General features: G+C 39.7%; 1 protein-coding gene across 2 annotated transcripts in view; it reads right to left on the bottom strand.

Annotated features, from left to right (window-relative positions):
- eya2 (EYA transcriptional coactivator and phosphatase 2) overlaps positions 1–27733 on the bottom strand; it is a 68275-nt gene that overhangs the window by 24452 nt on the left and 16090 nt on the right. Inside the window, exon 4 of one of the 2 annotated variants that reach the window (XM_077573214.1) lies at positions 17454–17593. The gene's annotated coding sequence lies outside the window, so the exon portion shown is untranslated. Of the gene's footprint in view, positions 1–5884; positions 6128–17453; positions 17594–27733 lie in introns of those variants that run through there. The other variant, XM_077573213.1, reaches the window with a different exon arrangement.

Here is a 27733-nt window from a genome sequence, read left to right as displayed (position 1 = left end):
TAATTGTATAAAAATTGGGTTTAGGTCCCCATATCACCACCACACTTCAATGCAATACGTCAGATATGAAAGTTATACAAGAGCAAAGCGTTCTTATAAAGTGATTCTTTAACCTTTCTTAATACAGCTATGTTTTGGGTTAACTTTAATTTTGTGTTTTCTAGAGTATATGAGTTTTCCACAAGTGGGCATTCCATTTTTTTTTTTTTTTTATTACGTGGTTGTATTATTTCGTTGATTGGCTGAGATTAACTCATTCACTGCCATTGACGGCTTTAGACGTCAAAAATTCATTTGAACTATTTCTATTAGTTTAAGATTTGTTCCCACTTTTGTTAACAAGAATATGAAAACCTAGACTTTTTTTATTGTATTAGAACAGATATGAAATTTGTGATTAATCATAATTTAAATAGTGATATCTTGCGATTAATTACGATTTTAAAAAAATAATCACCTGGCGCCATTAATTTTGAATAATCTTTTCTTTAAAAAAACAGATTATTAAAAATTAAACAAAAAACTTCTTTTTTTTTAATTAAAAGAAAAGATTATAAAAAATTAGGGGCATCAGGCGATTAAAATTTGCAATTGTAATTAATTGCATGACTTCACTAGTTAACTCACGATTAATCACAAATTTTATACCTGTTTAAATGTACCAAAAATAAATTCTAGATGTTCATACTAATTTTAACAAAAATAGGGAAAAAAATGTTAAACTAATAGAAATAGTTAAAATCTTTTTTCTTTTTTTTTTTAAGTCTATAGCTGTCAATGGCAGTGAATGAGTTAATCTGATGATTATAGTAGAGCGATATATTCTGAACACCTGTTTGCTTTTACTGAAACAGAGATGGTTAATATTTCACAGAAAATACAATCTGTTGGAAATTTGGTGGAAATGATTTTGTGCGTATAATCCTGCTAACAAACTATCCACACCTTTAATATTGACTCCTTGGCAGAGGTAACAAGTGCCTAGCGACGCTGCCCACGGGGAACTGAGAAACGGCTGCAGAATTAAAAAAACCAGCAGCACCCATCACGCTTTCCCCAAATATTATCTTAACTCCAATGGCTGTGTATCATTGACCACTTTTACAGAATCAACCCTGCTTACTTTAATACAAGACATGAATCAAAGTTCGCTGTGGCTGACATCGGATCTCTTTACGACGCGTTTCACACGCTTAAAGCCGGAGCTGTCGGAGCGTCTGTGAACGGTTCTTTAACACCCGGGCTATGTTGGGAATTGCTCTCTATGCACTACATGGAAGAGAAGTGTTCCAAAACCACAGGATTTCGCTAAATATTTTCATCGACTCAACCAAGTCCAGCTATGTTTTTAGTTCTGGAATTTAAAAGAAACTTGAAATCAAGTTTTGGAGATGACCAAAATGGCCACCCGCTAACAATGGCTACCAGGCAGGAAGCCATCTGATTGGTCTTCTTCTTTCAGTCATGTCAAAATGTGCTTTTACCAACCAGAACTGGCATTTGGCACAACGACATCTTCGAAAAAACTAACAAACATGAAGCAACCTGCAGATTCTCTATAAAGAAGACAATTTTTCTGACACATATGGCAGCACGTTTGTTCGACATTTGCAACAGCACAAAATAAGGTAAGCAGCCGCCCACCAGGATTCTTTAAGAGGCATTTAAATCATTCACTCCCAGCCACTTTCACTGAAGCAACCCCCTTCACTCCCGGCTGTTTTATAGGATTTTAACTGATTTTGCAAGGCCCACAGAATATTGTGTTCTTCTGCTATAAAAACACGGAGCGCTACCAAAAGAAAGATTAGAGTCTCTTCTTTCATCAGGAAAAGAAAAAGGTATATTTCTCCCTGTTTCCGTTTTGCAGCAATTCACATTAGAATATAGCTAAGTTTCATCATTATTCACAAACCGGTTGAAAACACTGGGGAAAAGAGCTTGTTGCAACATGGCCCCTCTGGTTGATCTCTTATACTCTGCTGCCACCAGCTGGCCGTTTTTTTGTAATAACTACCATTGCTTTAAGCGACCTCTTCAGGTCAGCGGGTGCATCAAAGCCTTCTGTATGTTCTAGCATAGAAAAAAAAAAAATATATATATATATATATATATATATATATATATATATATATATTAAACATGTAAATACGTTTTTGGGACAATGGCCATACTTAATGTTTGAATGTTTTACTACGTTTTGGAGAGCAAATTTCTCTAATTTTGTGGTTGTGAAATTTTTCTGTTTTAAGCTTCACTCTTGCTCTGATTTTAGGGCTTTGCAATTAATCGAAATTCAATTACAATTTCAATTATTACTCTCCGCAATTACAAAATGGGCATAATAAAAAACAAACAAAAAAATGATTATTATAAAAAAATTTCAGTTGTTTAAATGTATAAATTTTCATTTTTTTTTATTGTAAAATAACGAATTGAATAAATCTTGTTTGGTCCAAAAGAAACTTACATAATTATAGTGTTTCAAAGAAAGTTATTTGCCTTAATATTTTTTACATTTTCTTGTTTTGCGCCAAGAAACGAATGATTGTCCTAATCATGATTTCAATTATAACCAAATTATTAATGATTCATATTTTCTTTAAAATTGAGCAGCCCTATCTCACCTGGACTTGGACTCGTACCTTTGTGACTCGGACTGGACTTGGACTCAATAAAGATGGACTTGACTACAGCCCTGCCTTGACTTAAGAGCTTAACTGATTCCATGACCACGCTCATCACTCAAGACAAGTCAAGGAAGAAACATTAAGCTTCGCAGATAGCAACTTTTTGCTGGCCCGAGACTGTCGTAAGCAAAACGTCTCCATATCTCACGCCGTGCCGCTTTTTTGCTACCCGTCTCGATCTCATAAGTCAAAGGTAAGCGCCTAATAGCGACTCGGGAAAACGCGCGATACGCAGCAGCAATGAGTCACGCCGATTCGATGCGGCGAGTCACTTTTGCAAAGTGAGATGTGAAAGAAATGAGGAAGAGCGAGCGAGCTCCCTGTGAAAATATTTATCATTCCACAAAGGGTTGGCTTACAGGGGCTTTGGAATTAATTTGTGTTTTCTTGGGGGAGGGGGTGCTCAAGGGGCCGGGGGGGGGGGACGGGATCGGGATGTCTTACAGGATGGGGAATTCTCAGACTTTTTCGGGGCTTATTCACAATTTATTAGGGCTGGTAATAAGAACCGTGAAGGGTTATGGAGGGTTTTGGGGGGGCAGGTTTGGTGGAGGTGGGGGTGTCCCACTGCAGAGTCCATAAACTTGAGGCCTGATGTTATTAGGAGACAAACCACAGCGCTAAATCAAACAGCGGCCGGCGTACTAACACCTTCGGTATTTGCACACCTTACACCCCAAACACACGCGCACACACACCACTACCATTTGTGTGTGTGTGTGTGTGTGAGATTTAATATGTTTGAGCATCTGTCACAGCGAGATGAATGTGATACCACAACTGCTTATGGAAAGCCGCTTGAGCATTAGTTGAGGCTCCGTGCACTAGTACACTCTTTGTACGCGCTAGTAAAACAATTCAGGGCACTAGCAGAATTTTAGGGAATTTTTTTCCCGGCTACCGTCTGACATCGTGCGCACGATTTATTGAGTGTGTTGCTAGTGAGGCAAAACTGGGCAATAGTTGACAACTGCTTGCTGCTAGTACTAATATAGTGACATTGGATATTGTAGTGGTTAACATCTAGTGTTTCATTATATCGGTAGTAGAAGTGCACAAATGTCAACTAGTTTTCAAGTTGTCCTCCGCAGTGTGCAGAAATATACGGTAGAGGGAGAAATAGTCAGAGTATATAAAGGATATTCAATACTGCAAATGTTCCATAATTGCTCCATTTTGAAACAATCTTTAACTCATTCGCTGCCATTGACGGCTATAGACGTCAAAAATTCTTTTGAACTATTCATGTTAGCTTAAAACTTTTTTCCACTTTTGTTAACAAGAGTATGGAAACCTAGAAAAAACAATTATGGTACATTTAGAACAGATAGAAAATGTGTGATTAATTGTGAGTTAACTATTGAAGTCATGTGATTAATTACAATAGAAATTTTTAATCGCCTGACGCTCCTAATTTTTTATTATTATTATTATTAGATTAATTAATTATTATTTAAAAAATGGCTAGGTTTTCATACTCTTGTTAACAAAAGTGGGAAAAATGTTAAACTAACAGAAATAGTTCAAATGAATTTTTGACGTTTATAGCCGTCAATGGCAGTGAATGAGTTAATAACAAAAAAACTCGTTTGTGATTTTTTTTGAAAATACAATATATATATATATATATATATTTTTTTTTTTTCAATATAAATAAACAATTTGGAGATGCATGCTTTTTGTTGCTTAACAAGGAATATCAATACTGGAGTTGTCTTAAAAAAATGGTGCTTTTAAGTAAATCAGATTTTCGGAAAAAAACACACTCTTCTATCAAAGCCCCCATGAAAAAAAAATCCTAACAATAAAACGTCTCTCACGTGCAGTAAAATAAGGCAATCAAACTACTAATACAACCCCAATCACTAAAATAGACCACCGAATTAATAAACATATCAAAAGCTTCAATCAATATTGAGCACTATTCTCCTCATAAGATCAATCATGGACGGATGGTCAACTTGTACTAATTGACAACACATTTCAGTGCAGATTAAAGACACTGAATAGAAGACATATTTAAAAAAAAAAAAAACAAAAAAAAAACAATCTGAACATGCGTAATATTAAATGTAGTGATTTGCATGACGTCCGTCAATGAATCCAGATGGATTATTATTGTCATGGTTGTCACAACACAGCAAGCGAGCTACCGCCGAGTCGTGATATGAAAACGCTTAGTGAGGCTCCCCTAGTCGAGTTAATGAGGGTCCCCACGTGCGAGTTGGCTGAGGGGTGTCAAGTGTGTGTGTGTGGCCAAATGTTGCTCTATTGCACTCACACACAAAAAAAGAAGAAGAAGCAAATTTATGGGTTAAATATTGTTGGTGGTCGTATTTGATTTGTGGGCCGGGAGGCTGTGGTGGGTCGTACGTAGCCCACGGGCCTTAGTTTACACACACCTGATGCTGACAGAATTATTAGGGTGGGTCTGCACTTTATCCAAACTAAACAGAAAATGCTTGTGTGTGTGTGTGTGTGTGTGTGTGTGTGTACGTGCGCGTGTAGGAGGAGCAAAGGGTTAAGACAAAATCTTAAGATGATTAAATGAATTCATGTGAACATAAATAATTCATATTAAAATTAGAATTCATTCATTTCTTTCTATCCTTTTCAAGGCACCCGAAGAAGCATTAAAATGTAAAAATGTAAATACAAAATGTTTACATATTTTCAGTTAGGTCAGCGGATTGTTAAAAACAAATTAAACAATGGAAATAGATAGTAAGCGGCTGCTATATGCAACGTTTTGACACCTAAAGTTATGAACATGTTTTTTTTTTTTTTTGCCCCGTGCAGGCAATAAAAAAAAAAAAAAGATTTAATTCATTCATTCATAGTTGGAAAAAAAACGTGATTATTTGCGCTGCTCTGTAGTGTGAATTAATAAACAAGTATCTTTTTAGAACATTCAGATTTACGACAGTAAAACTAAAAGGCATTAATATTAATGATGCCATTACAGTACACTAAAAGTGTTTCATGAAACAAATTTCACATGTACGAATAATAATAATAATAATAATAATTAGTGTCGTTTGCATAGAAATGAGTAAAATCCACATAGATTGCATGTTAATTACGACAAATTGGAGGTGTGACTCAAAAGTAGAAATATGAAATCGCTTTTACATCCCACTGCTGAGTCAACAACACTTGACGAAAAAGTTGAATAAGACAATTGGGGCGCTTACCATCATTGAGTGCGAAGACGTCGCGGGGAGCAAATCCGATTATCCATGTGCAAAAAAAAAAAAGGAAAAAAAAAGGATCTTGAACAAACAACGATAAGAACGACGGCTGCGGCGCGTCCGCGGAGAGCCGAGTTGCAAAAGTGACCAATTTCCACGCACTCCTCAGCCGAGCGTCTTTCGATCCGCAGCCTGCGTGTGCGTGCGTGCGTGCGTGCGGCGTGTTTGCTTTGGCGCAAGCGGGGAAGTCGCGTTAAGTAAATGCACGCGCTTATCGAGCAGCTCCTCCCTCTCGGGGTGCGCGCGCACCCTCCTCCTCCTCATCCTCATCCTCCTCCTCATCCTCCTCCTCACCACACTTTCTTCTTCTTCTCCTCCAATCTTTGTTTGGGATCTTTGTTTGGCTAAGAGCTCTTCAGCAAGCTTGTTTACACAAGCTCGAAGCTCTCCGTCCACACGTCAGATAGAAGGATTTGTTAGTTTGCGCCGAATAAAGTGCCGGCAATGTGCGCGTGCGCGTACGTGCGCCTGCAATGGCGCAAACGACACTATCAAAAGGTCTTTTGTGTGGATTTTTTATTTTTTCGGGGGGTGACGAATAACTGTCTTGGAAGTAAAGTTTAATTCTATAAAAGTGCTGTCATTTCTATATTTTTTCTATATTTGTAATTGTAAAGGTGGTTGATTTTTGTTCTCCTGGGAATGCTGCATTGTTTATTAAAAGTGCTATATAGTATCTATAATTTGCCATAACACTGTACTGTATACATTTTTTGGTTATTTTTTAAGGCATCCTAATGACCCTGTGAGGTGCCTGAATTTTGTGTTAGAATTTTGAAACAAAATATGTCTATTTATTAAGGTTAAAAACAACAAAGTTACGAGTGAGTTGGAGTTGTTGTTGTTTTGATTTCAATGCCAATAGTGTACCATTCAGTGAAAATTAATATTGGCTCAAAATATTGGATATCAACCTCCTTGACTACCAATAATTTGTATCTGTATCAGCCTAGGAAAAAAAAAACATATCAATCTAATATAAAATTATTGTATAATTGTGCCCCAATTTATTGCTGTACTTTTCTATAAAAGTACTGTAGTTTCTATATTTCACTCTAAAAGTATTGTAATATGCCATGAGAATGCAATATTTGATATATATATATATATATATATATATATATATATAGATTTTATATATATTTTTTGCTGTAATTTTTAAAGTAGGATATGAATGGCTGAAAAAATACTATAAAGTTTACATTCCTAGAAAAATACATTTAAAATGTGTTTTAATGAAAGAGTACTAGCAGGGTTACATAAAAAAAAAGAAAGACATGCAGTACATTTAGCTCATACCGGTTTGGAATTTTAACATAGTGGCGTAATAGTTGGCAAAATTGCTCATTACTGCCTCCTACAGGACTGGAGTAGTACAGCGTTTCATCAGTGAGAGCGATTTATGTTTTTCGCTTCAATCTATTAAGTATCTCGCCATTCAATTTTGCTGTTAAAAGTTGTCAAATCCTTTGACATTGATTTGACTGATTGCTTGCTTGGTCAATTTGCATTCGAATGGAAAGGCAGAGCCTGGAGCCCATCACCTGCGTGCATGTGGGGAAATGTCAAACACGACTGGAGGTTACCAAAACAGGTCGCACGCACACACACAGCACTCCTCACCAACCAAACTTTTGACAGGCTCGTCCAGCGCCTGTCATAATTTCGACGTGGGTGTCGCTGCCCCTCGGCCGTGTTTGTCCAGCAGCACCGCTGGATGTGCCCCATTGTCTGCCTGTGTATTCTGTAACACGAGCACCTGCGTGCCGGCCCTGCCAGCACTGACTCACAAGGAAGCAGAAGGGGGGGGGACGACAGGATGGCTAACATCTCGGCACCTGTGGACATGGAGACATGAGGGCACCCGGGGGGAGGGGGCAGAAGGGCGGCGGGGTCCGAGTTACGGTACCATCTGGCCGTGGCATCTAAGAGCACATCCTCAGAGGGGTATCACTTTCGGCTGAAAATAAGAGGAAAGGAGAGAGAAGGAAATCCTCACCAAATATCATCCTCATCTTTTAGGAAGATTCAGCACAAAAAGTGCAATTAGGGGACAGCTGACATATTTTAGCATTAACATATGAGTTTTGCTCACTGATCTGAATATAGGGTAGCACGGTGGCTGACTGGTTAGCACGTCCGCCTCCCAGTGCAGAGGACGTGAGATCGAGTCCGGGCTTCGGCCTTCCTGGGTGGAGTTTGCATGTTCTCCCCGTGCTTGCGTGGGTTTTCACCGGGTACTCCGGTTTCCTCCCACATTCCAAAGACATGCATGGCAGGTTAATTGAATACTCCAAATTGTCCATAGGTGTGATTGTGAGAATGGTTGTTCGTCTCTGTGTGCCCTGCGATTGGCTGGCAACCAGTTCAGGGTGTACCCCGCCTACTGCCCGAAGCCAGCTGGGATAGGCTCCAGCACCCCCGCGACCCTTGTGAGGAGAAGCGGTCAAGAAAATGGATGGATGGATGGATGGATCTGAATATAGGCCTGGATAGCCGATGCACGCCCGTGCAAGCCGTTGAAGCCACAGGGCGGCCATCTTACTCCTCCCATGGTATGTGCTGCTTTGAAGACCCGGTTTTTCTTTGATCACTCAGTTCCTTAGACCCCGATATTAGATTTGGCAGAGGCATCTTCTGTTGAATTACGGTTATAATTCTTTAATAAATAATATACAAGTTTCCTCTTGCCATCATCATTAAGCATATCATTTTATACGTGTATTTATGGCAGGTTGTAAAATGTCTGAAGTCCTCTTGTTTATGTTTAACAAATTAAAACATCATAAATCATGCTGTCTCAAATGTTCTCCAATTTGGACGCTGTAAATGTATAGGACCGTAGAAACGTTTGTCGGGAGGAGCAATATGGCCGCCTCGCGGCTTCAAAAGTCTTGGCTTATCGGCTATCCAGTCGTATATTCAGATCAGTGGTTTTGCTTCATGTTTTTGCATGCTTTCTAAACGTACGAGTGGAGCAGCAGTTATTGTGGCTGCCGAGCACTTTCTAACGCACATCACTGCCACCTACAGGACTTGAGTGGAACAATTTGAACAATACTTTGATTTTCAGGTCTCATTTTGATTACGGTCTGGACATATTTTGTGTCACTATCAGGCAGAATCTTTGCATCTATAAAATAATTACTTTTCAGGATTTTTAAAAAAAAATTTGCTTGTAATAATTGTGTTTGTGGAATATGATTTTAGCAGCAAAATCCACCAATTTTTATCGTTCTCCAGGCGGCCATTTTGCCACTTGCTGTCTACTGAAAATGACACTGTTGCTTAGGGCTCAGGTAACGACCAATCACAGCTCACCTGTTTTCTGAAGTTGAGCCATTTTTTTTATAAATGGAATTTTACAACTTTGCAATGTAAATTTGAGTTTGATTAGATTGTTTAGCCCTAGTTTGGACAGTGGTGGATGAATCACTTATTATTATTTTTACTTAAGTAAAAATACAGAGACAGGTGCAAAAAATTGACTTAAGTAAAATTCTTTGTGGGAAAATCTACTTAAGTAAAAATACAAATGTACTCAATGTGAAGTTACTTAAAGTAAAAGTTCTTGATTCCAATATAATCAACTATGTGAATAAATGTCAAAGAAACAACAATGACTCATCAATGACCTTCAGGCTCAAAAGGTCACCGCAAATAAGATGTCATCATCATCATCCTCACAATAGCACCTTTGAAGCGATGCTGGAGAGGAAATCTGTTCTGCCAGAGTTGACTCGCACACTTGACATGTTTTGCAGGAGTGGCGTACAAAATGACGGCAAATCCGGGGAAGTCCCGCGACCCAGACGCCGAACGGGTCGACGTGGGGCGCGCAGGCCGGCGGTGGAATGCGCGCAGGAGAAATAAAAGCCGCCATTGTCTCGCTCTTCCTCCGATCGCCATCTGTCTATCATCCCGGCAGCTGGCGGTTCGGTTGACACACGATGCGTCACGTTCGTTCTCCGAGATGCGTTTGAAGAGCAAAGACGCTCTTTGTTGTGATTAGAGTGCGTAAAGACGCCGCAGCTTTAAAGCTAAGCATGTCGTGTCAAGGTCGCATAATGGTTAGTAGGCCGAGTGGCAGCCACTCGGCAAAGTGCGGGCGAGAGTGTATAAACACGAGGGGAAGTGAAGGTAACGTTATATGTTATGCTTTTGAACGCAGCGTCAGCCGAGACAAAACGCTGGAAAAAGACACAAATGTCGCTCAACCCTTCGGCGAAACCAAAACAAAACAGAGGTCATTGTTTTCAGCAAATAAGAAATAAAGTTAATTTGTTAAAATAAATAATTACTTGTAAATTTATTATTTACACATTCATATATTTTGGTATTTTTAAGTATTGATGTGTCGAATCTGCTGTTTCCCGTCATTCAGTTGCATTTACCTAAAGTATGCTAGCTTCTGATTGGTTCGTGTTAATCAGCTGATAGTGGATCAGGAAGTGTTGTGGCTCGAGCTGCCGTGTATGACGAATAAAGTTTAAATTACGAATAAATCCGTCTCATTGTGCTTTTTCATTATATAAACAATTTTCCATTAACGACCAACGAATCCTCACAAAAGGCTATGGCTACGCTACGTGTACTTGTCGTAAATGAGGTTTTTTTCTCACAAATTTGGCACACAATTTTTTTTTTCAATTTATAGTCACAAATTTGAGATATTTTTTTTCACTTTATAAAGTGGCCAATTTTCTCGGAATATTAAACCCCTTGGAAAAAAATATATTTATACGTGGCCCTAATACGCCGTCGTAGGATTGCTTGTTCCTTTAAATCGAAAATATTTGTAGCCCCTTTTGTCCTCTTTTCTGCTGTAAAAGCCAAATTTTCCCACCGTACGGGTAAAGGTCACGATGCAAGTATTTCCTCCCACTAGGTAGTAAGTCGAGTAATGTATCCGTCGTACAAGTCTCCAGTCCAAATATGAGCAAAAGCAAGAAATACTAGGTTGACATCTTACATGCGTATTGGTTCTGGAACATAAATAGATCAGTGAGGTGGACCGGCACACACATTACACTCTCGCAACCCCCCCCCCGTGTCTCAGGAATGTGGGAATGATTGCCTTAATTTTATAAAGCACACGGCTTCCTTTGGTTCAATTTTCACCAAAGCCATAAAAAAGGAGAAAAAAAGAAGAAGCAGTTGTAAGGTCAGCGAGAAGCCATCTGGTTTCGCCATCGCGGCAGCTTTAATGACCAGCTAATAAAAGTTCAATTTGAGAGAAATTACAACAGATGTTCGGCGCTCGGAACACAGTCGGGTGAAACCTCAGCCCGCGGGAGCTGCCTCGCCGCTTTGATATACGGCTTAATATTACTAATGTTTCTCCACTTTATGGTGTATTAAAGCGACACAACACAGCGCCGAGGGAGGGGGTCCCAAAGATGGCTGTTAAATATGAGATAGTAAAACACACCATCGGGTGGCGTGCGGCGGAAACGCGAGCATTTAGACAGCGGCGGATTTGTCTCGTCTCACTTATTTGTCTGATTGGTCGCCGTGTGTTGCTCCACCGTATCACATGTTCTTACAGAATGCAACCTCAAAAACAGACATCAAGTTGAGTAACTACTTTTGTGACAGCACTTCAGCAATAACGAGCGGCTCCTCCCCGTGACTTTGAATAACTCATTCATGGACTTTTCGCCGATTGTCAGCGAGCAGAACGGCGAAGAAATGAGCGCTGTTGCTCAAAATTGTTGAACTTTTTTATTTGAACAAAGCAGTAATGAGGCAAAAAGTAGAATTGAGACAGTAAAGGTACAACAACTTCTGTCTTATTGTGGTGAATGACAACACAAATCAATCAGCTTCTCACTACAACCAGAGGTGACAAATCCAGGTCCAGAAAGTCCAAACCCTGACACAGTTTGGCTTTAACCCCTGATGCTAGCTAGCTAGCTCCCTAGCAGGTAAACGAGCACCATGGGAGCTAGCTAAGGAGCTACAACTTAACAGTGTATTAGACCGCGTGGAACCACACTGCCCCTAAGTGGCCAAATCGGGTACAACACGAACAGCGCTCCAAATAAAGGCACACACAAACAAGGGCAAGACAGTCTAAAATAATTAAAATTTTGGGACATTTAGAATCGATTCTGAATCGTACTAAATGAGAATCGCGATTCTTATGAGAATCAGTTTTTTGGCACACCCCTAATATTGAACAATTGAATCAAAAATTACAAACTTACTAACCTCAACCATCCAAAAAAGAAAACTTTCTTTTTTAATCAGGCTTTCTAGAACTAATATATTTTTATTGCATTTTACTACATTTTATTGATTTTATTCAGTTTTTTTCTTTTCGCCTCACTGCTTTTCTATTTATTTTTGTCTATATATACAGTATGTTTTTTGGCATTGTATTTTATATTGCTTTGTACGAGGCTATCCTCTTTCTTTGTGAAGTGCGTTGTGACTTAATAAAAAAAAAATAAAGAAATAAAGTTTACTTACTTACTTACATTCAGGGAGTGCGCCCTCTACTAGAAACAGGCGGTACTGCACCCATTCTATGTGGCGGACATCTTTTGAATCCAATGGCCGCCCTAGACATTCAGAACTAACGTTAACTCCCCAAACATGATGGACATACTTCAAAATGGCCACTTCCGTCAAAAGTTCAGTTAGCTTCGCCCTGACTGACGCGACGTCACTAAATCCACTAATTCTGTTAAATGTGTTAAAACCATTTTGTGAAAAGGAAAAAAAAAAGAATCCAGCATGCATAATAGAAAGAACATACAAACTCCACACAGGGAGGCTGGAACCAAGATCGGAACGCAGGATTTACGGAATGTTGAGATTGCCAAGGTGCGAAAAACGGAACATTATCCTTTCACTTCCTGTCTTTCACACAGTTTTGGTTTTTGGCATCCGCAGCTAAGCAAGTGCGAGCGAGTCATGTGTTGGTTTCACTGGTGAAGCGTGAGAAAGTGTTTGGACGGCTGCTTGACACGTTTCTCACCCGATGCAGGAAGTGTAATTCGGGGGCAATAAACTTTGAGAGGAATGTTTGGCGCGGAAATATCCAATTGAACATCCTCGGGGCAGGTGTTTATGTTTCTGTGTGCCTTTTCTCATGTCTGCCAGGGTGCCGAGTGGATGTGTACCTGTGTGAACTTCAGCAAGCCACAAAATAAAACAACAAGCTAAAAGACATTAATAAAAGCAGCTAACAGAAAAAAGAGGGTGAGATAAATAGAAAAAGTTTTTAAAAAAATATTTGCATAACTCAAAATGAATCATTTTAAATAATTGTAAATAGAAACTTAAAATATTCTGAATTGTCTTAAAGTGCAATAAGTCAGGTCTTTCAAAAATGTAAGAAAATTATTTTAAATTCATGTGAACAGTAAATTTCAAGAAAACAATATACAATTACAATTCTATCTTCCTAAGAATTTATGGAGAAAATAAGATATTCAAATAATCGTTTCATGGTTTCATGAGTCAATATTGGGCTGGAAAAGGAAAATCGATTCGCTATTGATTATTCGATTTTTTAAAACCCAGTTTCTCTGCTTGACTTGCTAGCTAAACTCAATGATGATTCAGCAGTTTCTGTTACCGGCCACTGTGCGCACTCCCTAAAAGAGTTTAAATATTTTTTTAATCAATTTCACAAGGCCTTTTGTTGAAATACTGTATAGGAAATCAGAGGTGGAAAATCCAGGTCCAGAAAGTAAAAAACCTGCCACAGTTTGGCTTTAGCCCCTGATGCTAGTTAGCTAGTTCCCAACTAGCTCCCCAGGCCTCAGTTACTAGGGAGCTAGCTAAGAGCACTTGGGGCTAAAGACAAACTGTGACAGGGTTTTATTAGTTAGTTAGTTAGTTGTTTTCAATGAAAACCGTTCCCCAGGAGCTTGGTGACCCGCTAGGGAGCTAGCTAGCTAGCACAAGTGGCTAAAGCCAAACTGTGGCAGTGTTTTTACTTTCTGATGATGCTATACAGTGCCTGTATTTCCATTTTTGACGATTGTGTTAACTTGTGTCTGTCCCCAGCAAGCTGAAGAACAGCTCACGCGATTGACACTTTCACGCCGGCGCAGTGATTGATCGTCCCCTTCTTGAATGCAAAATAAAGCAAAAACCTCAGCCAGGCTGCCTCGCTCGCATGATGGATGAGCTCCTGGGAGAATTTCGGCCTCTTGAAACTGGGGCCGCGCTCCAAAACCGACACGCCAAAACACACTTGCAGCCCCTCGGCTTCCTCCGCTCAGTTCCCAGAGGTGAGAGATAAGTTCACTGGTGGGGTTGTTAGTGCGTTCCCACGGCGGGCCTGAATGCGACGGGGCGTACAACGCGGCCACGTTCTCTGGCGCTGACAAAGACGAGGTGTGTCAAGAGGATTGGGTTTCTCTGACTCACGGGCAGGGGTGAAATACCTTCACAACAACCAAGGCTATTGTTTTGTTGACAATGCAGCGGGTTTTGTTTGGAGGGGGGGGGGGGGCTTTGGTGGTGGGGGATGGCGATACTCCGTGGATAGGTTTCCTTTTTTTTGGTACATTTTCAAATGAATTTCTAGCTGCCTTAATTGAATGGCTGGTCCTTTGTCAAAATAACCCAAAGATCAAGAATTATTGCACAATTTTCACTCTTTTTTTTTTTTTTATATAGGAGGCGTCAACCTTTAAATATTTCTTGACAAGAATATGTTATATGTGACCTCACTAGTCTAAATATGACATTCTTATTAATATTACTTTCGTGGAATATGAGTTATGAAGCAAAGTCCAGCCATTTTTATCCATCTGAGGGGGCGGCCATTTTGTCGCTTGCCGTCGACTGAAGATGACATCACAGTTGCTCAGGGCTCAGTTACCGACCAATCACAGGTCACCTGTTTTCTGAAGCTGAGCTGTGATTGGTTGTTACCTGAGACCTGAGCAACTGTGATGTCATTTTCACTTGACATCAAGTGGCAAAATGGCCGCCTTCTGATATTGATAAAAACTGCTTCTTAATTCATATTCCACTAATGCAATATTAACCAAAATACCGTATTTAGACTAGTGGGGCTGCATAGAACATATTATTGTAAACAAATATTAAATATTATTAAACATTGCACACAAGTAATACACTTTAAATAAATTTAAAAAAAACTAATACTGAAACTAACTAAAACTAAACCAAAACTAGAACTCATAAAAACTAAAACAACGACCGTGAAAATGAAATTTAAAAATAAATAAATTTAAAAAAACGGAAAAAAACAACTAAGTAAAATGAAAAATTCCAAAACTATTATAACCCTGCTGCACACTTTATAAAGCTTTTGTGATTTACTTGAAAACCCCAACAAATGCAGTCAGTGATTAAAGTAAAGATTCAAATTGAGAGCTTGGCATGCCACTCAGCTCAAAACGATTTTCTCGCCCATCAATCATCGGCTGTCGTCTGACAAGCAAGAACGTTGAGGACTTCCCCTGCGAGAAGAATTAATTACCCCTAACTATATTTTCACACGTTGACCTTTCAGTCAACTCGGCTTGCGCTTTTTTTTTTTTTTTTTGGCATTGCTAAAAGACAGACAGGGAAGAGCGCGAGTCCAAATTGCTGCTGTCAGGCTGGAAAAATATGCCAGCAATTACTATGATGGTCGTAAAACGTGTTTTCATCTGCCGGTTACTTTATAATGTGCAGATTGTGTAGCTCATTAACTGTTGAATGGCTACTGGAAAGTGTCAAAACCCGCAGTCTGCAAAAATGAAAAGGTGTGGAACAGGAAGTGCCTGCACGGATGTCAAAAGTTCATTCGCGCTGCTGACTTTTTGCGACGTGTGAAAAAAATAGAAGCATTTAATTGTACGCAGGACGGCGTTGCACGATTATTTTGTCGTTTGTCGATCCGTCAGGGACTCAATTTGCTGAGGAACGGAAGTTCATTAGCCTACATGGCTTCTTTCATGCTCCTCATCCTCCAAACACGGGTGCATCGAAAAAGTTCAACTTTGATTTCATCTGACAACAGCATTTTCTATGAGTCATTTAGATGTTCACTGGCCAACTTGAGGCGGGCCTGAACATGAACATGAACATGAACATGAACATGCGCCTTCTTGAGCAGGAAGACCTCGCGGGCAGCGCAAGATTTCAATCCAATCCGTGCAGGCTGATATCAACTGTCCTCTTGATGACATCGTTAACAAGGTCATCATTTTTTTCTCGTTTGGATGTCAGATGTTGCTCTTTTTTCATTTATTCAACCTTTATTCAACCAGGTAAAAATAATTGAGAACTACTTCTCATGACCTGGATTATTTTTTATTTAATCCTTTTTGTTGTTACTAAAAAAACAAATTTAAATAAATAAATGAATAATAATAATAATAAAATAATAAATAAATAATAATAATGATAATAACAAAATAATAAATACATATATAACTCATTTGCTCCCAAAAACGCATAAATACGTTCTCTTTTAAATGTTTTAAGTGTTCCAAAGACGTATTTATATGTTTTTAATGCAATAGCATACAGAAGGCTTTGATGCAGCCTCTCAACTGCAAAGAACAGTTGAAGAAATGGTAGTTATTACACAAACGAGATCAACCAGGGCTATGTTGAAAAAAAAAAAGCTCATTTACTCACAGTTCTATAAATAGATTTGTGAATAATGATTAAACTTAGCTATACTTCTAATGCTAATTGCTGCAAAATGGAAACAGATCCAAATATACTTTTTTGCCTGATGAAAGAAGAGACTCTAATCTTTCTTTTGGTAGGTTCCATGTTTTTATAGCAATAGAACACAATATTCTGTGGGCCTTGCAAAATCAGTCAAAATCCAGTAAAACAGCTGGGAGTGAAGGGGATTGCTTCAGTGAAAATGGCTGGGAGTGAATGTTGATTAAAAAAGGTAAAAATTTTAAATAAATTACTTGCCTGCATGTCTAAAGTTCATAAATGCTGCTGATTTCTGCTTTGTGATATGTGAAAGTGAAGTCTGCATGCGTCTCATCATGGCATCACACAAACATTTTGTTTTACATCCTTTTTTTCTCTTAAATTTCATCATGTTTGCGGTTGACGTGATGTAAAACTAAGTATTGTCAAGCGCAATCACGTCAGCGTTGCGGCGAAAGTAGACACGGCGAGCCGCTGTTGTGGTAACGCAAGCGAACAAAGCAATCAGTCGAGGGGGATTCCCGCTTTTTTTTTTTTAAGGTGCCCGCCAGCGACCAACTTAATGACAAACATCTCATGAGCACAACTGCTGCGCGTTCACCATAAATATACGCCTGATATTTCTATACCTGTTACACTTTCTTGGGTTTGTGTCGTGAAAGTCGTGTAAGCGAGTTTTCTCAGTTTCAGAGCATATGAGGTCATTGCTGAGCTGCATTTCCATGACTGAGAGGCTTCAAAAGTTCACGGTTCTGTGCCTTTTTTTATTTTATTTTTATTTTTATTTTAAGTGAAGGCAACACTTGACTTACCGGAAAATGAATTCCATCCGGAGGCATTTTAATTGAACTTTTACCTCACAGTGCAGAGATTGTGGGTTCGAATCCGGGCTCTGGCCTTCCCGTGTGGAGTTTTGCATGTTCTCTCTGTGCCTGCATGGGTTTTCACTGGGCTTCAGTTTCCTCGCACATTTCGAAAACATGCCTGGTAGGTTGACTGAACACACAAAAAAATGTGAAAAATTTCAATATAGATAGATAGAAATAGATGTATAATAAATAAAACTGGTACATATCTAAAATTAAATGTAAGTGTATTATACAACTTAAAATATTAACTTTAATATCTAAAATAAATACATACGGTAAAAAAATTTTTTTATATGAATGCTATACAAACATATCTACTGTACATATTGAAATATAGACTTCAATGTGTGAACCAAATTTAATAAACATGTACTGTATAATGGACAGAAAGAAATATATATTTGAATTGGTTTGATATTGTACGTGTTCTCTCCCGTTGTAATATTTCTGATGAAAATTATGGAAAAACAATGTCTTAATTATCACTAGTAAAAATCAATGGAATGAATTGCCATGGCTGGTTTCCCCATCTGCTCAGAGGCGGTCATATCGACCAACCTACCCCCCAATGAAATGGGTGGGAGGGTGACCTGCCCTTGACCTCTGAACTCCCAGGCCTCCCACCCAAAACTGGAGCACTGACCTGTGGAAATCAATTATTTCAATGGAAATGATGTAAGCCGATAGCCAGAGAGGAAAGCAAACGGATGACTTGGCTGAGTTAAAAGGTGCCTTTTAGAGCTGGACCCGTCCAGATCAGTTTGGCGGCTGGAGACAAATGACAGATTTGGTTTCACAAGAGGACAGCTACTCGTGTTCATTTGTCTCATTTGTCTAAAGATCAGCAGTCAACAGCTGACCGTATGGATGAATTGCGTGCCTGGCGTAACCTCGGATAAGAATCCAAACAGCGGTGGCTGGAGAAGACATCCCTGAGGGACTCCACACAGAACAAACACAATGGACTGAACATGCTCAAAGCTTCACCAATTTCTTTTAAGGGTTACAAACAGACCCCCTTACCAAAACTCACTAGAAAGTAAAAAGTATAAAATTTGGAGAGATTTTTTTTTTCTTCCTGACACATTAAATCCAATAGTCATGTTTGTAATAACAGGATGCATAAAAGCCACACGGACCATTGCCAAAAATGTATAAATACGTCCCAAAGACATATTTATAAAAAAAAAATTATGCTAGAACATACAAAAGGCTTTGATGCAGCCTTTCAACTGCACAGAACAGTTGAAGCAATGGTAGTTATTACAAAAGCAGCCAACAGGTGGCAGTAGAGTATAAGAGCTCAACCAGGGCCATGTTGCAACAAGCTCTTTTCCCCACAGTTTTAAACAGATTTGTGAATAATGATGAAACTTAGCTATACTCTAATGGTAAGTCCATGTCTTTAAAAGAATAGAACACAATATTCTGTTGGCCTCGAAAAATCTGTGAAAATCCAGTAAAACAGCTGGGAGCAAAGGGGGTTGCTTCAGTGAACATGGCTGGGAGTGAATGAGCTAATAATAATAACAATAATAATGATGATAATAATAATAATTATTATTATTACTATTATTATTAATATTTTTACTCAACGAAATAAACTGAAACCCAAATAGGAAATACGTGTTCACCTCCCACGGTTTACCAGCTTGCGTGTATACGAGTGAAACTTCCCCGGGGCTTCTCTTCTCATTTTCTTGTCTTTTTTTCTCAACAAAAAAAAAAAAAGGAGGGGGTTAGAGAGAAAAGGGGGAGGGCATCGGTGACCTTTTGGGATTATCCACCTGATGCCTGGGGTGGCTGAGTGAGCGAGTGAGGGTTGTGGGGGGCGGTGATGGAAATGTTGCGCTACAGGTGAAGGCGTGGGGGAAAGAGCAGAAAGAGAGAGAGAGAGAAAAAAAAAACGTGTCGATTTCCTCTCTAGGTTTGCTTGGTGGCTCCAGGCGTTGGATTTTCACGGTGGCCTCACCTTGTTGCACATTGTCTTGTCACAGAAAAAGTGTGTGAAAACTCCTCCCACCCAGTGCCAAAAGGGCTGCGAGAAGTCGTCGAGAGGAGGGACGAGACATGACAACACTTACATGCTCTCGTCTGTCCGTCTCAACCGGTCCATCATCGCTTTTAGAATGACATCAAAATTCGATTGAAGCTGGTTTCTCACGAAAAACTAATCATGGTATGAGTCAGTACGGTGTTAGTTTGACTCCTAAAAAGTGTATCCTTACCCATACTGGGACTTGATCCACAGTATCCCGTATCTTAATCGAACACTCACTAGAGTAAATCTAACTGTGTAAAATTATTCAAGTCTGTGAAATAGCATGTACTAAGGACACTATTTAACGTCAAAAATGTTAAAATTACACTGGGTGCTCAAATTAACTCCCACAAATTTAACTCTGGAATTTTGACACCAAAGATTTTAGATTATTCTCCAATCTTAGTTCTTATTGTTTTCAGAAATTCCAGACAGTTGTATATTTCTACATGGAAATTAGTGACTTTGGTTTAGAAGAACTCGACACAAAAATCACCAAAGAGAGAATAAAGAATCTTTTTGGAAGTCGTCCCGGAAGATCAGAATCCAGTGTTCTTCAGAGGTGGCAAATCCAGGTCCAGAAAGTAAAAACCCTGCCACAGTTTGGCTTTAGCCCCCAGGTGCTAGCTAGCTAGCTCCCTAGCAGGTAAACGAGCACCATAGGAGCTAGCTAGGCAGCTCGCTAGCTAGCATGAGGGGCTAAAGCCAAACTGTGTCAGCGATGTTACTTTCTGGACCTGGATTTGCCACCTCTGCTGCATTTATTTACTTTACTTTGGTCTGAGAAGCATCTTACTGATCTTGCCATGTATGTTTGTTGTTGGGTTTTTTTTTCACTTTGCTTTTAGAGAGGAAAATGCAGGACAAAACCTGCTCATTTGATCACATTCCCTGGTCGGAGATTGTCAAATTATAAGACCGTAAGAATCTCTAAAATACTACATTTATCATTATATTTCAAAAATGGAATTTTTGATGACGCTGATCTCATACAGATGGGGAATAATCTATTATGAATGAACTCCCGATCAGTGAGCCCATTGGCTTATCAATAATTCACAAATGTGATCGTGAACACATTCCCTACTTAATTATCTGACAAGTAAAAAAAAAAAAAAAAAGCTTTTAAAAGACGGTGTTCTTTCTATTAGGCGTATTGATGAAAGCACCCTGATGGATGAGCGAGACGATCGTCCTGGGAATGCTGCAGATGGATGTTGAGTGTTTTTAACAAGTAACACCCCCCCCCCCCCCCACCCAAAAAAAAACCCCACCATCACCGTTACTCTTCTAAAGTCCCATAGCTTGACTCACTGGTTGGAGTTGCTACATTTGGAACAACATTTTAGATGTTAAAGGAGACATATTATGAAAATATTACTTATTTATCCAGCCATTAAGTGTGAAAAGCACCGGCTCGAGAAGTCATCCCTGAGGGACTCCACACAGAATGAACACACGATTAGAATAGCAACGGTGTCTATATTATGGCAAAGAACACGGCAAACAACGCTCTCGTTTACTCCCTTCAAGAAAGGAGATCTCGCTTCCTAAACAATGAGTAATCTCGGTAGTGTTGTCACTATCGAATATTTTTAGAATTGATTAATCTATCGATTATTCAATCGATTAATCAAATTCATTTTAATTTTGAATTAAAGTGTAACGCAATTTTTTTTTTCCTGATTACTGTTTATTAACCAGTTATTGGTGGTTATTTTGTACTTCGTATTTATATAGTGGTTAAAAAAGGGGGATTGATGCTGTACTATGTTACCGGTTCAGTCATTGTTTTTCAAAGTAAAAACCGATGTTTGCAAATGTCTTATTTTGAACAAAACACAGAATATAATTAGTCTTTTTTTCCACGAAGGACTACAGAAATCAGTGAACATTTACTGTTGATATGCTGAAATCAAAGGATTTGGACATTTTGCAATTAACTAATTCACTCCCAGCCATTTTCACTGAAGCAACCCTCTTCGCTCCCGGCTGCTTTAGTGGATTTTGACTGATTTTGCAAGGCCCACAGAATATTGCGTCCTATTGCTATAAAACATGGAACCTATCAAAAGATTCGAGTCTCTTCTTTCATCAGGGAAAAAAAAGTATACTTGTATCTGTTTCCGTTTTGCAGTAATTAGCATTAGAATATAGCTAAGTTTCATCATTATTCAAAAACCTGTTCAAAACACTGGAGAAAAGAGCTTGTTGTAAAATGGCCCTGGTTGATCTCTTATACTCTGCTGCCACCTGCTGGCCGTTTTTGTAATAACTACCATTGCTTTAAGCAACCGCTTCAGTTATGTTTTTGGGACAACGGCAATATTTGAAATAGAAAATTTTTACATGTTTTGGGAGCAAATGAGTTATAAAATGGCAGCAAACGACTACCCGATTTTTAAAATAGCTGTTAATTAATTTGATAATCGATTACTTGACGAGTAACCGATGAATTTTGACAGCTCTAAATCTCGGGATCACAATCATGCAACTGCTGACAATTGCTATGGACACGGCAGCTCGCAGCGAAATGTGGAACGCTTCCTGTGCAGCACATGAGCCGCGCTGTGATTTTGACAAATAGGAGCAGTTTTCCTAATGACGCTTGTCCCGCGCCAACGCTGTGGAGAATGTGCGGCTCTTCTGGGCTGGCGGGGCGACCGTAATGGGCCTTGAGGGATCCACAAAAGCCGACGGCTGCGTGTCTCAGTGTGTGAATCATGTTTTCTGCTTCTGAACGCAGCTTGAGCTGTATGGTTTGAATTTGGGAAGAAACGTTTTTGCCGGTCTCCGTCTTCGCTCGTCAGATGTGGGAGACGAGACGCCGCATCATCGGGTGCTGGTGTGGTTGGAATCATTTACGGCGAAGATGCTAACGCCAACCCGGCGGATTTTTTCGAATTCAGACAAAAATCGTAGTTTGCAGTTTGGGTTCTGTAAGTGATCTTTTGTGACAAGTCCTGGAAGCTTTCTGACAAGCTATTAAAAAGGTCATTTTTCATAAGTCCTCTTTAAGTGCGACTTAAAACTTTGCATGAACAATTCATCAAGATTTTATGATGTCGACACTTTTGCTTATTTGTATTTCCATGACCGCCTGTGAAAAATATTGGCTGAGAATCAATGCAGGCTTATTTTCAAGCTCACCGGTTTGTTTCAAGATCATGCACAGATCCCTCTTGCAAAACAGAAGATTTTCTCTGTTACACACATTCATTGCCAAGATTATCAAATGGTTTCTCCAAAGAAAATTACCAAAAGGAATGTAAGAAAAAACAACAAGTTTGTGAGCCGTGCGCGAAAGCTCACAATGCAACTGAAGTCTTTCTCAGCTCCAAACAGCTGCTGCTGCTGCTGCTGCACTTTCTCTCTTGCAGACGAGAAACCCGAGCCCGACTATTGATCAGGCTAGCAGGTTATTAGCAGCCTGATGTCTCCACATATTCCTCAAGACCGTATGTGTGTGCGTGTGTGATGAATGATCGACCAAAATACAGCGCGTAAATCTTCCCAGTAGAATTCAAGCACCGGGAGGAAGTCGTGTCTATTTCAAATATGTTTTTGATCCTAACCAGTAATTCCTTCAACCCTCTATTGGTGTGACCGATCAGTTCCTCTTCCACATGCATATTCAATCATAATTACATATTACAAGTGATGGCTGTTACAATGTGAAAGACTACACTAATTTATGGCTACGTATGAAGAGTTGAGACACACTTTAAGCATCCTCTGTCTTGTCTGTATTCATTAAAACTTCAGCAGCCTGTCATCCAACTGCGTTCTCATCAGAATTTAGTGGAAAATTGTACAAAAAAAAAACAGTCAGGAATGATAATTCGCGAGAATTGAAATGGAATTTTTTTAGTCATCTCACAGCGCACATAAAAAAACTTCATAACATTGATTTAATTTGCTGGCCGTCAAAATTAGTGCATTCATTTTCAGTTTAACCGGCACAGTTTTTTTTAACGCGCGATTATTGACCGCCCTGCAAAGCCTGTACTAAGAATTCCAGTCGTAACGACGCAGCAGACACAAAATTTTGCAGTAATCATTTTAATAATAATGCATATATTTGTGGAGACTGGGGTCAAGTTGTATTTTACAATTTTAAGAATGCAGAAGTTACTTCATGTTAAAGATTAGATAGCATTTAATTTATTATGAAAAGAAAAATGCACTGAGCTGTCACCAACGTACAAATTACAAATGCAATGATGCCATCTAGTGGCAGAAAAATGACCTCAACACAAATCAATATCACACTTTTTTTTTTTTTACAGTACAGTACATCTTTCTAATTTTAACTCAATTTTATGAATTATGTGAAATTACATATCAATGACTAAAATATGCATCCATATTTCTTAGTTTTACATTTTTTCCCCCACTTTTATGTTAACAAGAGTATGAAAACTTGGAAAAAATATTGTACAGTTTATTGTAAATTTAGAACAGATATAAAATTTGTGATTAATTGTGAGTTAATTATATATATATATATATATATATATATATGTACTTGAAAAAAGTATGGTGAAGAAAAAGGTAGATAAAGGCAGAGGTTGAAGACGGGGGGCTTGGGGAGGAATGACATTGTGCAAAAGCACCTCTTAAGTAAAGAAAAACACTGGAGTTGAGGAGAAACAGCTGTGTGCACTGAAGCCTGACATGCCGCGGGACAAAAACATGTGTGTTTTATAATAATAATAATAATGATAGTGATACACAAATATGCCTGTGTTCCTAATAAAAAGGACTTGGAGTCAGACGAGGGGCTGAGTTGCATCCCAGAAATGTCAACACACCAGCTCGTCTTCAAGAGAAGAGGAGATCATGGAAGAGATGCATTTTTACACTCGTGCTGACCGGTTTCTGTTGTAAATAAAGTGGTGACTGGAGATATGAGTTTATTTTGTTTTATGCTCATACCTCAAAACACTCATATCACAAAGCATCTTTCTTCACTGGAAATAATGGACAAACATGACATTAATACATGTGGGTGCCTTGACCACTTTGGTGAAGTAAAATACAAACATACAGTTCATGAAAAATTACTCAGTAAACTGCCGTTATAGTATATTAGCCATTCTTTGCAAGGATAAAGAATATGTGCCTGTGAGTATTGTTATATTATCTGTTTACATGTTTTGCCATTTTGATGGTTTGCGCTCAAATGTCAATTGCTTAAAGGGTTCAGCATTCAGAAAAAAACGTATTTTAAGGTTACTCAATGTTTAGATTGACAGTACACTTCAATTGGAATTTCAAATAACTACCCTAAAAACTCTCATTTGGAAAATTGTCCAATTGAGTTCACTGCTAATATAGCGCTTGAGTCTCAAATTTTAAACAGCTTGTATCTGGAAAATTTGGGCCACTCGTATCTCAAGGCACCACTCTCTTATGTCAAAACTAATTGCGTACTTACTTGTACGTATTAAGCAACTAATTCGCCATGCCCTGCTGGTAACAGTTGTCAGCTGATCATCTATTACCCGCCTGTTCTTTTGTAGGTATTGACTAGTCAACATTTGGAACTTTTTTTTTTTAATACTTAAGTTACTACGTATTTTTTCAATTATTTTAGAATTCAAGCTGTACTCCCTGTAATCCCTACTGATTTTGAATATCCACCAATTTCCCTCAGTCAGAGTTTGTGCGGTTTGATTCAATGCACGTAGACTGAAGCTCTAGTGTATGATGTTAAGGCGTAGTCATTGAGGTCCCTTGGGGTGTGGCTGCCGCCGTTCCTCAGCGGCATTGATTTATGAGTAGAAATAAAGAATATTAGCACATAAATCATCATTGTCGACTAAAGCTTCATAAAAGTGGAGCCAAACCTTCAGCCAATGGGGAGAAAAGAGACTCAAAAGCAGCAGAGAAAAAGGAGACATGTGAGAAAAGTCGAAAGGGACCAAAGGCCTGATATGGAGCGTAAATGAATACCGCCACCATTAGTCATGCCATCCGTGGCCTTTGAAAATTACCCAGAATGCCCCTCTTTGCTGCTATTGTTAAACATTCCTCCCTTTAGGAGCACGTTAAGATTTTGCCATAAAAATCTGCGTGATGACGTCCCTGGTGATCTATGTGGCAAATATACATACAGTTGGCACCGCAGTTTGAAATTGTTCTCAAAATGGCCGTCCCTCCACCACGGCCTAAAGTCCTGCGCAAGTCCGAGTCAACAATTCAAGAGAAGAATACAACTTTCTAAAGAAAAAACACTAAGTGGCCTTGGCCTTCAAGTGGCCTCACCGTCTGCTTGTTCTTGCATTTCAGCGCTGAGTTCGTTAGCTCTACCTTTATATGACAAAGACAAATGAACGTCTGTGGTAGCACAAGCCAGTCTGTCTGCTTTATAACTTTTTCTCCACGAGGAGGCTTTTAGGACAAACCAAAACACGTCTCTGGTTACTCTGGACTTGGAACGGTTGGAAAATGTCCCAAAATGCGCTAAAGAGAAGCCGGACATGTCTGTGCTCCCACTTAGAAGCTAGAATCACTAACTTGAACCCCAGATTTAAAACAAACAAATGAAGGGTTGCATTTACTGCCATTAATGCATAACACGCTTAAGTGATTGTTGGATATTAATGAGGTGAGCTGCTTGGGTGCTTTGGGGTTGTTAAAAAAATATAAGATAGACCACCACTACATATGTGAATTTTCTACGACAGGCATTGTATACACGAAAAGATGCTCAGTTACCATCACACTGTGACACTGTGTAAAAAACATCACATCTTATTTTGTGTGTGTGAACAAGCATCTCGTTGAGAGAGCGACGCCGAAAGACCGAGCGAGCTGGAGTTAGCTGAAGCAGCTAACAAGAGCGGCTAGCGGGAGTTAGTCGGAGCCATAGGCCGGAGTGGCTAACAAGAGCGGCTAGCGGGAGAAATAAGCAGCTAGCGGGAGTTAGTTGGAGTCAGAGGCCGGAGTAGCTAACAAGAGCGGCTAGCGGGAGAAGTAAGCAGCTAGCGGGAGTTAGTCGGAGTTAGAGAACGGAGTGGCTAACAAGAGCGGCTAGCGGTAGTTAGTCGGAGCCATTAGCCGGAATGGCTAACAAGAGCGGCTAGCGGGAGAAGTAAGCAGCGAGCGGGAGTTAGTCGGAGTCAGAGGCCGGAGTGGCTAACAAGAGCGGCTAGCGGTAGTTAGTCGGAGCCATTAGCCGGAATGGCTAACAAGAGCAGCTAGCGGGAGAAGTAAGCAGCTAGCGGGAGTTAGTCGGAGTCAGAGGCCGGAGTGGCTAGCAAGAGAGGCTAGCGGGAGTTAGTCGGAGCCATTAGCCGGAATGGCTAACAAGAGCGGCTAGCGGGAGAAAGTAAGCAGCGAGCGGGAGTTAGTCGGAGTCAGAGGCCGGAGTGGCTAACAAGAGCGGCTAGCGGTAGTTAGTCGGAGCCATTAGCCGGAATGGCTAACAAGAGCAGCTAGCGGGAGAAGTAAGCAGCTAGCGGGAGTTAGTCGGAGTTAGAGGCCGGAGTAGCTAACAAGAGCGGCTAGCGGGAGAAGTAAGCAGCTAGCGGGAGTTAGTTGGAGTCAGAGGCCGGAGTGGCTAGCAAGAGCGGCTAGCGGGAGTTAGTCGGAGCCATTAGCCGGAATGGCTAACAAGAGCGGCTAGCGGGAGAAAGTAAGCAGCGAGCGGGAGTTAGTCGGAGTCAGAGGCCGGAGTGGCTAACAAGAGCGGCTAGCGGTAGTTAGTCGGAGCCATTAGCCGGAATGGCTAACAAGAGCAGCTAGCGGGAGAAGTAAGCAGCTAGCGGGAGTTAGTCGGAGTTAGAGGCCGGAGTGGCTAACAAGAGCGGCTAGCGGTTAATACTGATAGGAACTAGGAACTTGCATAATTATAGTGTTTCAAATAATTTTTTTCGTCTTTAAAAAAAAATGTTACGTTTAAAACGTTTTGTAAAATAAAAAAAATTAAAAAAGTGATCGTCTTAATCGTGATTTCAATTACTACCCAAATAATCGTGCTGAATATTTTCTTCATAATCGAGCAGCCCTAATGGAAACCCTAGTGAACCGTCACTTAGTGGGAGCCTAAACGGCCTGTAACCAATTCAGGCAAGTGTACCACTACACTATCTTTGACCCGAGCAGACAATATTTCTTATATTTCCCATCCCAAGTTGTCCCAATATTTTTGTCCGCAGAACGCTTTTGCAGCCCCTTCCTATTCTGTTCATGCGGTGATGTTTCAGGGCATGAAAACAC

The sequence above is a fragment of the Vanacampus margaritifer genome, chromosome 8 (genome assembly GCF_051991255.1).
Source record: "Vanacampus margaritifer isolate UIUO_Vmar chromosome 8, RoL_Vmar_1.0, whole genome shotgun sequence".
Classification (NCBI taxonomy): domain Eukaryota; kingdom Metazoa; phylum Chordata; class Actinopteri; order Syngnathiformes; family Syngnathidae; genus Vanacampus; species Vanacampus margaritifer.
This window is presented reverse-complemented; position numbering and strand designations above follow the sequence as displayed.